Genomic DNA, 15,911 nt, shown 5'->3' with positions numbered 1-15,911 from the left:
CCGGCATCTGTCGTACATATTGTCGATGTCTTCAGAGTCGTAATCAAGCATGTCGGTTAAGTCTTCGACAGTGGCTATTAAGTGGGTGGTGGGTGGGAAACGGAATTCTCCGTCGGCTGGGAGTCTCCTGATAAGGAGAGGGCTTTTAATGAGTTTAGCACATCGCCTAAAGGTGAGTGCTAGAAGATGTCCATAGAGCTGAGCTCAATGATCGGCGACTGATCAGTTTTGATGGGCGCGGATGCACGTAGTTCGGAACCTATGGCCGGAGACGAGTCTGAGGTTCTGTTGACATATGCCTTGCTCAAGGTCGGATCTATGTTTGTTTCCAACGTCATTGAGTCTGCGGCTTCTGCGGCGGGGTTGAGCTTCCCGTCCTCGGATGGCACAGTCTCCTCAGGATCTAGGGCCAGAGCAGTTACAGCCGCTCTCTCCAAGGCACAATCCGATGACAGATCTAGGTCATGTTCATCGTGATGGCAGGGAGCGCTCATCATGGGATCAAATCCGTCGAAGATCAAGTCTCCGCGGATATCGGCAACATAATTCAAGCTTTCAAACCTGACCTGATGGCCAGGGGCGTAGCTGTCGATCTGCTCTAGTTCGCCAAGCGAGTTGGCCCGCAGTGCGAAGCCGCCGAATATGAAGATCTATCCGAGGAGGAAAACCTTCCCCTGGACTGCATTGTTGCAGATGATTGATGGGGCCATCAAAACCTCTTGGTGATTGATATGTCCATTTTGCACCATGCTTTTATGACAATATTTATTGCATTATGGGCTGTTATTTCACGTTATGTCACGATACTTATGGCTATTCTCTCTTATTTTACAAGGATTACATGAAGAGGGAGAATGCCGGTAGCTGGAATTCTGGGCTGGAAAAGGAGCAAATATTGGAGGCCTATTCTACACAACTCTAAAAGTCCTGAAACTCCACGGAATACCTTGAAATAAATAAAGAAAAATCGTCGCCAAAGATGAAGGCCAGGGGCCCACACCCTGCTCATGAGGGTAGGGGGCGCGCCCCCTACCTCATGGGCCCCCTGGTGGCTCTCCGACGCCCATCTTCTCCTATATGAAGTCTTTCGATGAGAAAAAAAATAAGAAGAAACCTTTCGGGACGAGACTCCGCCGCCACGAGGCAGAACCAATCTAGGGCTCTGGCAGAGCTGTTCTGCCGGGGACACTTCCCTCCGGGAGGGGGAAATCATCACCATCGTCATCACCAACGCTCCTCTCATCGGGATACGGAAATCTCCATCAAAATCTTCACCAGCACCATCTCATCTCCAAACCCTAGTTCATCTCTTGTATCCAATTCTTGTCTCCAAGTCCGGGATTGGTGCTAGTAGTTTGCTAGTAGTGTTGATTACTCCTTGTAGTTGATGCTAGTTGGTTTATTTGGTGGAAGATCATATGTTCAGATCCTTTATGCACATTATTACCCCTCTGATTATGAACATGAATATGCTTTGTGAGTAATTACGTTTGTTCCTGAGGACAAGGGAGAAGTCTTGCTATTAGTAGTCATGTGAATTTGGTATTCGTTCGATATTTTGATGAGATGTATGTTGTCTAACCTCTAGTGGTGTTATGTGAACGTCGACTACATAACACTAATTCACCATTATTTGGGCCTAGAGGAAGGCATTGGGAAGTAATAAGTAGATGATGGGTTGCTAGAGTGACAGGAGCTTAAACCCTAGTTTATGTGTTGCTTCGTAAGGGGCTGATTTGGATCCATATGTTTCATGCTATGGTTAGGTTTAGCTTAATACTTTTGTTGTAGTTGCGGATGCTTGCAATAGAGGTTAATTATAAGTCGAATGCGTGTCCTAGTAAGGTTAGTACTCAAGCACCGGTCCACCCACATATCAAGTTATCAAAGTACCGAATGCGAATCATATGAGCGTGATGAAAACTAGCTTGACGATATTCCCATGTGTCCTCGGGAGCGCTTTTCCTATCATAAGAGTTTGTCCAGGCTTGTCCTTTGCTACAAAAAGGATTGGGCCACCTTGCTGCACCTTATTTACTTTTGTTACTTGTTGCTCGTTACAATTTATCTTATCACAAAACTATCTGTTACCACTTATTTCAGTACTTGCAGAGAATACCTTGCTGAAAACCGCTTATCATTTCCTTCTGCTCCTCGTTGGGTTCGACACTCTTACTTATCGAAAGGACTCCGATAGATCCCCTATACTTGTGGGTCATCAAGACTCTTTTCTGGCGCTGTTGCCGGGGAGTAAAGCGCCTTTGGTAGGTGGAATTTGGTAAGGAAAAATTTATTTAGTGTGCTGAAATTTTCTGTCACTTGTTACTATGGAAAGTAATTGTCTGAGGGGCTTGTTCGGGGTATCTTCACCCCGTCCAGTAGATCAAAGAGTTTCTCCTCAACCTACTCAACGTACTGAACCTATTGAAAATGAAACTCCTTTTGAGATTCCTTCGGGTTTGATGGAAAAACTGCTAGCTAACACTTTTAGAGGAGATGGAACAAAGCATCCTGATGAACATCTACGCTATGTGGATGATGTTTGTGGACTATTTAAGCTTGCAGGTATACCCGATGATGTTGTTAAGAAGAAGGCTTTACCTTTATCTTTGAAGGGAGACGCATTGACATGGTATAGGCTATGTGATGATACGAGATCATGGAACTATAAAAGATTGAAATTGGAATCTCATCAAAAGTATTACCCTATGCATCTTGTTCATCGTGATCGCAATTATATATACAATTTTTGGCCTCGCGAAGGAGAAAGCATCGCTCAAGCTTGGGGGAGGCTTAAATCAATGTTATATTCATGCCCCAATCATGAGATCGCAAGAGAAGTGATTATGCAAAGTTTTTATGCTCGGCTTTCTGATAACAATCGCACCATGCTCGATACTTCTTGTGCTGGCTCTTTTATGATGAAGACTATTGAATTCAGATGGAATTTATTGGATATAATTAAACGCAACTCTGAAGATTGGGACCTCGATGAAGGTAAGGAGTCAGGTATGACACCTAAGTTTGATTGTGTTATATCTTTTATGGATACCGATATTTTCCATAAGTTTAGCACTAAATATGGACTTGACTCTGAGATAGTAGCTTATTTCTATGAATCTTTTTCTACTTATGTTGATCTCCCCAAGGAGAAGTGGTTTAAATATCATCCTCCCATAGAAGTAAAAGTAGATGCACCTATTAAAGTTGAAGGAAAAATTGTCACTTATAATGATCCTATCGTTCCCACTTCTTATGTTGAGAAACCACCTTTCCCTGTTAGAATGAAGGATCATGCTAAAGCTTCAACTATTGTTCGTAAAAGCAATATTAGAACTTATACACCTCCTGAGCAAGTCAAAGTAGAACCTAATATTGCTATTGTTAAAGATCTCTTGTCTGATAATATCATGGGCATGTTATTCAATTCCAGGGTGAAACTGCTAGAATTGCTAAACCTTGTGATAAAAGATAAACATAGACCTGTGGTAGGCGTGCCTGTTATTTCTGTTAAAATAGGAGATCATTGTTATCATGGCTTGTGTGATATGGGTGCTAGTGCTAGTATTATACCCATTGACTTATACAAAGAAATTATGCATGATATTGCACCTGCTGAGTTAGAAGGTATTGATGTTACAATTAAACTTGCCAATAGAGATACTATTTCTCTAGTGGGAGTTGTTAGAGATGTTGAAGTCTTGTGTGGAAAAACCAAATATCCCGCTGATTTTCTTGTTCTTGGTTCTCCACAAGATTGCTTTTGTCCCATTATATTTGGTAGGCCCTTCTTGAATATTGTTAATTCTAAGATAGACTGCGAAAAGAATGTTGTTACTATTGGCTTGGATGATATGGTTCATGAGTTTAATTTCTCTAAATTTAGTAAGCAACATCGTGAGGAGGAATTGCATAGTAAGGATGAAATTATTGGTCTTGCTTCCATTGTTGTACCTCCTAGTGATCCTTTAGAACAATATTTGCTAGACCATGAAAATGATATGTTCATGAATGAAAGAAGGGAAATAGATGAAGTATTCTTTAAACAAGAACCTATTCTGCAACACAATTTTCCTGTTGAAATCCTAGGGGATCCTCCTCCACCCAAGGGTGATCCCATGTTTGAGCTTAAACCGTTGCCTGTTAATCTCGAATATGCTTATCTTGATGAAAAGAAAATATATCCTGTCATTATTAGCGCTAACCTTTCAGAGCATGAAGGAGAAAGATTACTGAAAACTGTGAAGAAGCATCGTGCTGCTATTGGATATACTCTGGATGATCTTAAGGGCATCAGTCCCACTCTATGTCAACATAAAATAAATTTGGAAGCTGATGCCAAACCAGTTCGTGATCCTCAACGACGTCTGAATCCTAAAATGAAAGAAGTGGTAAGAAAATAAATACTCAAGCTTCTGGAGGCAGGTATAATTTATCCCGTTGCTGATAATCAGTGGGTAAGTCATGTCCATTGTGTCCCCAAGAAGGGAGGTATTACTGTTGTCCCTAATGATAAAGATGAATTGATTCCGCAAAGAATTATCATAGGCTATAGGATGGTAATTGATTTCCGCAAATTAAATAAAGCTACTAAGAAAGATCATTACCCCTTACCTTTTATTGATCAAATGCTAGAAAGATTATGCAAACATACACATTATTGCTTTCTAGATGGTTATTCTGGTTTCTCTCAAATACCTGTGTCAGCTAAAGATCAATCAAAGACTACTTTTACTTGCCATTTTGGTACTTTTGCTTATAGACGTATGCCTTTTGGTTTATGCAATGCACCTGCTACCTTTCAAAGATGCATGATGGCTATATTCTCTGACTTTTGCAAGAAAATTTGTGAGGTTTTCATGGATGATTTTTCCGTCTATGGTTCCTCTTTTGATGATTGCTTGAGCAATCTTGCTCGAGTTTTGCAGAGATGTGAAGAAACTAATCTTGTCTTGAATTGGGAAAAGTGCCACTTTATGGTTAATGAAGGTATTATCTTGGGGCACAAAGTTTCTGAAAGAGGTATTGAAGTTGATAAGGCCAAGGTTGATGCTATTGAAAAGATGCCATGTCCCAAGGACATCAAAGGTATAAAAAGTTTCCTTGATCTTTATAGGAGGTTCATTAAGGACTTCTCAAAAATCTCTCGGCCTCTGACTAATTTATTAGAAAAAGATGTACCGTTTGTCTTTGATGATGATTGTGTAGAAGCATTTGAAATACTTAAGAAAGCATTAGACTCTGCACCTGTTGTTCAACCACCTGATTGGAATTTACCCCTTGAAATTATGTGTGATGCTAGTGATTATGTTGTAGGTGCTGTTCTAGGGCAAAGATTTGATAAGAAATTAAATGTTATCCATTATGCCAGTAAGACTCTATACAGTGCTCAAAGAAATTATGCTACTACCGAAAAGGAACTTTTAGCAGTTGTGTTTGCTTGTGATAAGTTCAGACCTTATATTGTTGATTCCAAAGTTACTATTCACACTGATCATGCTGCTATTAAATATCTTATGGAAAATAAGGATGCAAAACCCAGACTTATTAGATGGGTTATCCTGCTTCAAGAATTTTATTTGCATATTGTTGATAGAAAATGAGCTGAGAACCCCATTGCAGATAACTTATCTAGGTTAGAGAATGTTCTTGATGACCCACTACCTATTGATGATAGCTTTCCCGATGAACAATTAAATGTCATAAGCACTTCTCGTAGCACTCCATGGTATGCTGATTATGCTAATTATATTGTTGCTAAATTTATACCACCTAGCTTCACATACCAACAAAATAAAAAGTTTTTCTATGACTTGCGACATTACTTTTGGGATGACCCACATCTTTATAAAGAAGGAGTAGATGGTGTCATTAGACATTGTGTACCTGAGCATGAACAGGAATAGATCCTACACAAGTGTCACTCCGAACCTTATGGAGGACACCATTCTGGAGATAGAACTGCACATAAGGTATTGCAATCTGGTTTTTATTGGCCTACTCTCTTCAAGGATGCCCGTAAGTTTGTTTTGTCTTGCGATGAATGTCAAAGGATTGGTAATATTAGTAGACGTCAAGAAATGCCTATGAATTATTCACTTGTTATTGAACCATTTGATGTTTGGGGCTTTGATTATATGGGACCTTTTCCTGCCTCTAATTGATACACACATATTTTAGTTGCTATTGATTACGTTACTAAGTGGGTGGAAGCTATTCCAACTAGTAGTGCTGATCATAACACTTCTATTAAAATGCTTAAGGAAGTTATTTTTCCGAGGTTTGGAGTCCCTAGATATTTAATGACTGATGGTGGTTCACACTTTATTCATGGTGCTTTCCGTAAGATGCTTGCTAAATATGACGTTAATCATAGGGTTGCATCTCCTTATCACCCGCAGTCTAGTGGTCAAGTAGAGTTGAGCAATAGAGAGCTCAAATTAATTTTGCAAAAGACTGTTAATAGGTCTAGAAAGAATTGGTCCAAGAAACTTGATGATGCATTATGGGCCTATCAAACTGCATATAAAAATCCTATGGGCATGTCTCTGTATAAAATGGTTTATGGAAAAGCTTGTCACTTACCTCTCGAACTAGAACACAAGGCATACTGGGCTATTAAAGAGCTCAACTATGATTTCAAACTTGCCGGTGAGAAGAGGTTATTTGATATTAGCTGACTTGATGAATGGAGAGCCCAAGCTTATGAAAATGCCAAGTTGTTTAAAGAAAAGGTTAAAAGATGGCATGACAAAAGGATACAAAAGCGTGAGTTTAATGTAGGTGATTATGTATTGCTATACAACTCTCGTTTAAGATTTTTTGCAGGAAAACTTCTCTCTAAATGGGAAGATCCCTACGTTATCGAGGAGGTCTATCATTCCGGTGCCATAAAAATCAACAACTTCACAGGCACAAATACGAAGGTGGTAAACGGTCAAAGGATCAAACACTATATCTCAGGTAATCCTATATATGTTGAAACAAATATTATTGAAACCGTAACCCCGGAGGAATACATAAGGGACACTTTCCAGAATGTTCCAGACTATGAAAAGGAATAGGTATGTGGTACGGTAAGTAAACCGACTCCAAAACAATTTTTAAGGCAATATTTCTCCGTTTTGGAATATTTAGAAAAATAGAAAAATAAGTAGAAGTCCGGGGAGGACACGAGGCCAACACGAGGGTGGAGGGCGCGCCCTACCCCCCTAGGCGCGCCCCCCTACCTCGTGAGCACCGCGTGTGCCCTCCGGACTCCGTTTCCTTGCACGATACGTATTTTGGTCGGTAAAAATTCATTATATATACTCCCGAAGGTTTTGACCACCGTATCACGCAAATATCTTCTGTTTTCGTTTCGAACTGTTGCTGCTGCAGATTAAAACAAGATGTCATCTAAAGATTCGGAGGGAGAAAGCTATGTGGTTGATTACCTTGCAGACCCTAAGGTCTACGGGGACTTGGACCATAGTGGCTGGACCACGGAAGAAGAAGAGGACTATGAGCCTAAGGAGAAGGAGGAAACAAGCTCAGACGAAGATGAAGTTCCGCTATCTCAACCAGGGGATATGCATGTGGAGTTTAAAAAGTCAAGTCTACATGATAGAGCGAAGAAGCCAAAGATCGAGTTTATCCCTTTTTTTCTCTTGCAGGAAAATAAGCAAGAACTATGCAAAAGAGTATTAAGTCTTGAGCGGGAGATCGAAGACCTAAAAGAGCAAAACATTATACTCAAGTGTAAATTGAGGAAGAAGTCACCCTCATCATCAACAACACCTCCATCACTTTCGAGGAAATAATCACATGGGTATGGGCACTCCCCTTGGCAACTGCCAAGCTTGGGGGAGGTGCCCTAGTATCGTATCACCATCACAACTCCTATCTTTACCGTATTTCTTAGTTCGATCCTATTAGTAGTATCTTGATTTAGTAGAATAAAGTCATGGCATGATCTAGTTTTGAGTTTTTCTTTACGATCCTTCTTTGTAATCGAGTCCGTGAGCTGTATAATAAAGATTAGTGTTGAGTCAAGGGCTTGAGTATTTTGCCATGATCTTGGGTGATTAGAAGAAAAAGAATAAAAAGAATCAAAGAGTCCATATTGATCTTAGTGAAAGTAATGACTTCACATAGAGAGAGTATGATGATTAAAAAGTTGTTGGGAGTTGGCAAATATAGCTTTGGTCATCGTTGCAATTAATAGGAAGTAATAAGGAAAGAGAGGTGTCACATATAGATATATTATCATTGACATCTTTTATGATTGGGAGCACTCTTAAAATATGACATGTTAAAGAGTTGATGTTGGACTAGGAAGACAACATAATGAGTTATGTTTTCTTACATTCGAGATAAAGTATGTTGTCATGGATCCTCTACCGTGTTGAGCTTGCCTTTCCCCCTCATGCTAGCCAAATTCTTAGCACCAAGTAGAAATACTACTTGTGCTTCCAAATACCCTTAAAACCATTTTTGCCATGAGAGTCCACCATATCTACCTATGGATTGAGTAAGATCCTTCAAGTAAGTTGGCATTGGTGCAAGCAATAAAAATTGCTCTCTAAATATGCATGACTTATTAGTGCAGAGAAAGAAGCTTTGTACGAACTTGTTGTGGACGCAATAAAAGCGACGGACTGCATAATAAAGGTCCACATGCAAGGGGCAATATAAAGTGACGTTCTTTTGCATTAAGATTTTGTGCATCAACCCTAAACGCGCATGACAAACTCTGCTTCCCTCTGCAAAGGGCCTATCTTTTATTATTATCCTCCACCTTACAAGAGTCACGGTGATCCTCACCTTTCCTTTTCATTTTATCCTTTGGCAAGCTCAGCATGTTGGAAAGAGTATGATATACATATCTAATTGGATGTGGGGGAGCATGAATTATTATTGTTGACATTACCCTTGAGGTAAAAGGTTGTGAGGCAAAACTATAAGCCCCTATCTTTCTCTGTATCCGATTAAAACTCCATAACCACAAGTATTGCATGAGTGCTAGCAATTATGAAGGACTAAATGATAGTTGAGTATGTGGACTTGCTTTTAAGCTCTCACATAGACTCTTTCCGATGTTATGATAAATTGCAATTGCTTCAGTGACTGAGATTATAATTGTTAGTGCCCAATAAGGTTTCTGATTCATGCTTTGGCATTGTGAATAGATCATTACTTGAACATGAGTAATCATATGACAAAATCTATTTATGTTGCTGTTATGAAATAATCATGATGCCTTCATGTCCGTATTTTGTTTTTATCGATGCCTCTACCTCTAAACATGAGGACATATTTATTGTTATCGGCTTTTCGCTTGAGGACAAGCGAGGTCTAAGCTTGGGGGAGTTGATACATCCATTTTGCATCATGCTTTTATGACAATATTTATTGCATTATGGGCTGTTATTTCACGTTATGTCACGATACTTATGGCTGTTCTCTCTTATTTTACAAGGTTTACATGAAGAGGGAGAATGCCGGCAGCTGGAATTCTGGGCTGGAAAAGGAACAAATATTGGAGGCCTATTCTACGCAACTCCAGAAGTCCTGAAACTCCACGGAATACCTTGAAATAAATAAAGAAAAATTGTCGCCAAAGATGAAGGCCAGGGGGCCCACACCCTGCTCACGAGGGTGGGGGCGCCCCCCCCTCCTGGGCGCGCCCCCTACCACGTGGGTCCCCTGGTGGCTCTCCGACGCCCATCTTCTCCTATATGAAGTCTTTCGATGAGAAAAAAATAAGAAGAAACCTTTAGGGACGAGACTCCGCCGCCACGAGGCAGAACCTTGGCGGAACCAATCTAGGGCTCTGGCAGAGCTGTTTTGCCGGGGACATTCCCTCCGGGAGGGGGAAATCATCACCATCGTCACCACCAACGCTCCTGCCATCGGGAGAGGGCAATCTCCATCAACATCTTCACCAGCACCATCTCATCTCCAAACCCTAGTTAATCTCTTGTATCCAATTCTTGTCTCCAAGTCCGGGATTGGTGCTAGTAGTTTGCTAGTAGTGTTGATTACTCCTTGTAGTTGATGCTAGTTGGTTTATTTGGTGGAAGATCATATGTTCAGATCCTTTATGCACATTATTACCCCTCTTATTATGAACATGAATATGCTTTGTGAGTAATTACGTTTGTTCCTGAGGACAAGGGATAAGTCTTGCTATTAGTAGTCATGTGAATTTTGTATTCGTTCGATATTTGATGAGATGTATGTTGTCTAACCTCTAGTGGTGTTATGTGAACGTCGACTACATAACACTTCACCATTATTTGGGCCTAGACGAAGGCATTGGGAAGTAATAAGTAGATGATGGGTTGCAAGAGTGACAGAAGCTTAAACCCTAGTTTATGCATTGCTTCGTAAGGGGCTGATTTGGATCCATATGTTTCATGCTATAGTTAGGTTTACCTTAATACTTTTGTTGTAGTTACAGATGCTTGCAATAGAGGTTAATCATAAGTGGGATGCTTGTCCAAGTAAGGGCAGTACCCAAGCACCAGTCCACCCACATACCAAATTATCAAAGTACCGAACGCGAATCATATGAGCGTGATGAAAACTAGCTTGACGATATTCCCATGTGTCCTCGGGAGCGCTTTTCCTATCATAAGAGTTTGTCCAGGCTTGTCCTTTGCTACAAAAAGGATTGGGCCACCTTGCTGCATCTTATTTACTTTTGTTACTTGTTGCTCGTTACAATTTATCTTATCACAAAACTATCTGTTACCACTTATTTCAGTACTTGCAGAGAATACCTTGCTGAAAACCGCTTATCATTTCCTTCTGCTCCTCGTTGGGTTCGACACTCTTACTTATAAAAATGACTATGATAGATCCCCTATACTTGTGGGTCATCAGTGATGACACAGCGGACCTCTCAATGAAAGCACCAATGTCGGTGTCAAAACCGGTGGATCTCGGGTAGGGGGTCCAGAACTGTGCGTCTAAGGTCGATGGTAACAGGAGACAGGGGACACGATATTTACCCAGGTTCGGGCCCTCTCTATGGAGGTAATACCCTACTTCTTGCTTGATTGATCTTGATGAATATGAGTATTACAAGAGTTGATCTACCACGAGATCGTAATGGCTAAACCCTAGAAGTCTAGCCTATGAGATTATGATTGTGTATGTATATGCCTCTACGGACTAAGCCCTCCGGTTTATATAGACACCGGAGGGGACTAGGGTTGTACAAAGTCGGTTACAAAGAAGGAATCTTCATGTCTGGTTGCCAAGCTTGCCTTCTACACCAAGGAGAGTCCCATTCGGACACGAGAGAGAGTCTTCGGTTTTGTATCTTCATAATCCATTAGTCCGGCCCACATCAATAGTCTGGCTGTCCGAGGACCCCTTAATCCGGGACTCCCTCACATGGCAGGCCGCGCAAGATGACGGGCATGGGGAACGGAATGATGGAGAGTGATACGTCTCCAACGTATCTATAATTTTTTATTATTCCATGCTATTATATTACCCGTTTTGGATGTTTATGGGCTTTACTCTACACTCTTATATCATTTTTGAGACTAACCTACTAACCAGAGGCCCAGCCCAAATTGCTATTTTTTTGCCTATTTCAGTGTTTCGAAGGGAAGGAATATCAAGCAGAGTCCAAACGGAATGAAACCTTCGGGAGCGATCTTTTTGGAACAAACGCGATCCAGGAGACTTGGAGTGGACGTCAAGAAGCGAACAAGGCGGCCACGAGGGTGCCCGGTGCGCCCTAAGGGGGTGGGCGCGCCCCCCACCCTTGTGGGCCCGTCAAGCGTCAACTGACATACTTCTTCCTCCTATATATATCCACGGACCCCAAAAACATCCAAGAGCACCATGAAAAACTATTTCCACCGCAGAAACCTTCTATATCCGCGAGATCCCATCTTGGAGCCTTCGCCAGTGCTCCGCCAGAGGGGGGATCTACCATGGAGGGCCTCTACATTATCTCCAAGGCCTCTCTGATGAGTTTTGAGTAGTTTACAACAGACCTTCGGGTCCATTGTTATTAGCTAGATGGCTTCTTCTCTCTCTTTGAATCTCAATACAAAGTTCTCCTTAATCTTCTTGGAGATCTATTCGATGTAACTCTTTTTGTGGTGTGTTTGTCGAGATCCAATGAATTGTGGGTTTATGATCAAATTTATCTACGAGAAATAATTGAATCTTCTCTGAATTCTTTTATGTAAGATTGGTTATCTTTGCAAGTCTCTTCGAATTATCAGTTTCGTTTGGCCTACTAGATTGATCTTTCTTGCAATGGGAGAAGTGCTTAGCTTTGGGTTCAATCTTGTGGTGTCCTTTCCCAGTGACAGCAGGGGCAGCAAGGCACATATTTTATTGTTCCATCGAGGATAAAAAGGTGGGGTTTATATCATATTGCTTGAGTTTATCCCTCTACATCATGTCATCTTGCTTAGTGTGTTACTGTGTTCTTATGAACTTAATACTCTAGATGCAGGCAGGAGTCGGTCGATGTGTGGAGTAATAGTAGTAGATGCAGAATCGCTTCGATCTACTTGTTGCGGACATGATGCCTATATACATGATCATGCCTAGATATTCTCATAACTATGCACTTTTCTATCAATTGCTCGATAGTAATTTGTTCACCCACCGTAATACTCATGCTATCTTGAGAGAAGCCACTAGTGAAACCTATGGCCCCTGGGTCTATCTTTTATCATACAAGTTTTCCATATACTTTTATTTGCATCTTTTATTTTCCAATCTATATCATAAAAATACTAAAAATATTTATCTTATCTTATTATCTCTATCAGATCTCACTTTCGCAAGTTATCGTGAAGGGATTGACAACCCCTTTACCGCGTTGGTTGCGAGGTTCTTGTTTGTTTGTGTAGGTGCGTGGGACTTTTGAGGAGCCTCCTACTGGATTGATACCTTGGTTCTCAAAAACTGAGGGAAATACTTACGCTACTTTGCTACATCACCCTTTCCTCTTCAAGGGAAAAACCAACGCATGCTCAACAGGTAGCAGAGAGCTTGATGAGGAAGCCCGCCAACCACCCTCGCCAGGGACAGCAGGACGAGGCCCCTAACAAGACATATTGCCAGGGGAGGGAGCGGGCCAGACGATGGTGTGACTACTGGCGGTCAGCCAGAGTCGGAGTCGTCGTCCTCCCGCCCATTGCCGTCGTCATCGCTGGCACTGTCCTCCTCGCCACTATCGCTCGAGAAGGAGATTTCATCGTCAGTGGAGCTCTCCACGCAGCACCCTAGGTGATTTCCAGAGTTCTCGAAGACCTTGATAGAGAGGATGCCTCTCTCCAATAACTGAAAATAGAGAACGTGCCCCTCCGCCAAGATGTTGGCACTCGTGAAGGTCTTCCACCTCTGACGAAAATACATGATGTGAGGGCGGGGGAAGTCGATGTCAGCCCACATGCTGCCATTCCCGCAGTCCCTCATGTGAAGTCTCAAAGCCCGTGGGGCCTCCTCCTCCATCGCCCGAGAAAATGGAGTCGGAAGCCGGAGGCGACTGCACATAGTCTTATGTAGCCTGATGAAGAACTCGTAGGGTTGGTCCCCGATGTGGCTGCCCAGCAAGGGAGAGGCCGCCAGCGGGAGCGCAGCGGGAGTGCAGCGGATATGCCGCCTTGTCCACCTCCTCCCCAAGCACCACAACGACCTTGGCCCCGTCCCCTTCCTCTCCCCCTCGCAGCAGGCTCCGCCACCGGAGGCTCCGAGGGAGGAGGGACGCGTTGTCGAGCAGGAGCCCTCATTGCCGTTGTCGAGGCGATAGCGCGCCCTTTCACCATGGAGAGTCGAAAGAAGATGGCGACCAAGAGGGGGAAAGGAGGGCGAGTGTGGAGAAGCACCGTCCCTCTCCCCCATTTATAGAGGAGCGAGGCCGGGGCTTGGCCACCCAGCCCAAGGGGCAGCCGCCCCGCACGACCAATGCGGCCTCTTGAAGCGTGGGGAATCAGAACCGGTACGCTCCCCAATCCACATGCACTTGATTTTTCACCTCGGCATTAATACCCACATTATCCATGCCTGCCGCCTGCCCTTCCCAACGCATGAAGGGTACGTTGTCGGTGTCAAAACCGGAGGATCTCGGGTAGGGGGTCCCGAACTGTGCGTCTAAGGTCGATGGTAACAGGAGGCGGGGGACACAATGTTTACCTAGGTTCGGACCCTCTCTATGGAGGTAATACCCTACTTCCTGCTTGATTGATCTTCATGAATATGAGTATTACAAGAGTTGATCTACCACGAGATCGTAATGTCTGAAAAACCTAAGAGTCTAGCCTATATGATTATGATTGTGATTGCCCCTACGGACTAAGCCCTCCGGTTTATATAGACACCGGAGGGAACTAGGATTGTACAAAGTTGGTTACAAAGAAAGGAATCATCATATCTGAATGCCAAGCTTGCCTTCCACGCCAAGGGGTGTCCTATCCGGACACGAGAGAGAGTCCTCGGTCTTATATCTTCACAACCCATCAGTCCGACCCATGCTTCATAGTCCGGCCGTCCGAGGACCCCTTAATCCAGGACTCCCTCAGTAGCCCTGAACCAGGCTTCAATGACAAGGTGTCCGACGCGCAGATTGTCTTTGGCATTGCAAGGTGGGTTCCTTCTCCAAATACTCCAAAATAGTCTTTGAACACAAGAATCGTGTCCGGCTCTGCAAAACAAATTCCACACATAACCGTAGAGAGTACAATATTTCACGAGTCCAAACCGCTGACAACTTTTTGTAGCGTGACATCACGTCGCCGGCCGGCCATTATTTTGAACCGTTTTTTAACCTGTCGCTCCATATTTCGAGAGGCGGTTTCATTGGCATGTCTTGTCAAAGCAGAGATCGTGTCCCCTTATTCTGGGATTCACATCAATATAGGCATGGGTAACCCAACCGTTCTGTTGGCATGATTCCTTAGGAATAGGCAGGTTTTAAGGCCTAGGAGGGGGCGTTTGATATTCATCGCCTTTATAAAGGGGCTAAGACCCGTCTCTTCTCCTTTACGCGAACCCTTTCCTCAACCTCTACCACCTCGAGTTCTAGCACCCAAGGTTCAATTTAATCGCTTCGCACTTCCCAGTCATGTCCGGACCCATCCTTCAAGGCCGGTGGATGGCGTCCTCTGTCACGGAGGAGGATATTGCGAAGCTTCGGGCGGGAAGATACCTGACCGCAGAAATCCCCCACGGGCTTCCTACTCAAGGGCACGTTATTCCTACCCCCAGATCTGGCGAGAGGGTCGTATTCATCGCCCACTACCTCCGAGGGCTAGGGTTCACTCTTCATCCCTTCATCCGAGGGCTCATGTTTTATTACGGGCTAGACTTTCATGATCTAGATCCGGACTCCTTTCTTCATGTCTTGGCATTCATTATTATGTGTGAGGCCTTTCTCTGTATTCCTCTACACTTAGGCTTGTGGCTCAAGACCTTTAGTGTGAAGCCAAAGTTAGTTGACGGGAAACAAGCGGAGTGCGGTGGTGCTGTAGTGAGCAAGCTCACCAATACTTTTTGGCCAAAAGGCTCCTTCACAGAAACTTCCAACCTATGGCAGCGGGAGTGGTTTTACATCACTGAACCCCGTGGTACCAAGTGGGTAGCTACACATGCGTTCCGATCTGGCCCTCCCTTATAGTTTGCATCGTGGGTTAATAAGGGGTTGGACTGGGGATCGGTTGATGAAGTGCAGACGCTGGAAAGCCGCATTCGGAGCCTCATTAAAAAGGACAGCGGTCTTATTGACGTAATCCAAATAATGCTAGTCCGTCGGGTCCTATCGTGCCAGCGACGGCCTCTCCGTACGTGGGAATTCAATCCGGAAGGACCGCGAACCCTTCAACACTTCTTCGGCACGATACCCAGAGGGGTCTGGACATTGTTCTTCGGGACACGAAAATAGTGTTCGGATA

The sequence above is a fragment of the Triticum dicoccoides genome, chromosome 2B, assembly GCF_002162155.2.
Source record: "Triticum dicoccoides isolate Atlit2015 ecotype Zavitan chromosome 2B, WEW_v2.0, whole genome shotgun sequence".
Lineage (NCBI taxonomy): Eukaryota > Viridiplantae > Streptophyta > Magnoliopsida > Poales > Poaceae > Triticum > Triticum dicoccoides.
Note: the sequence above shows the minus strand (reverse complement) of the source record.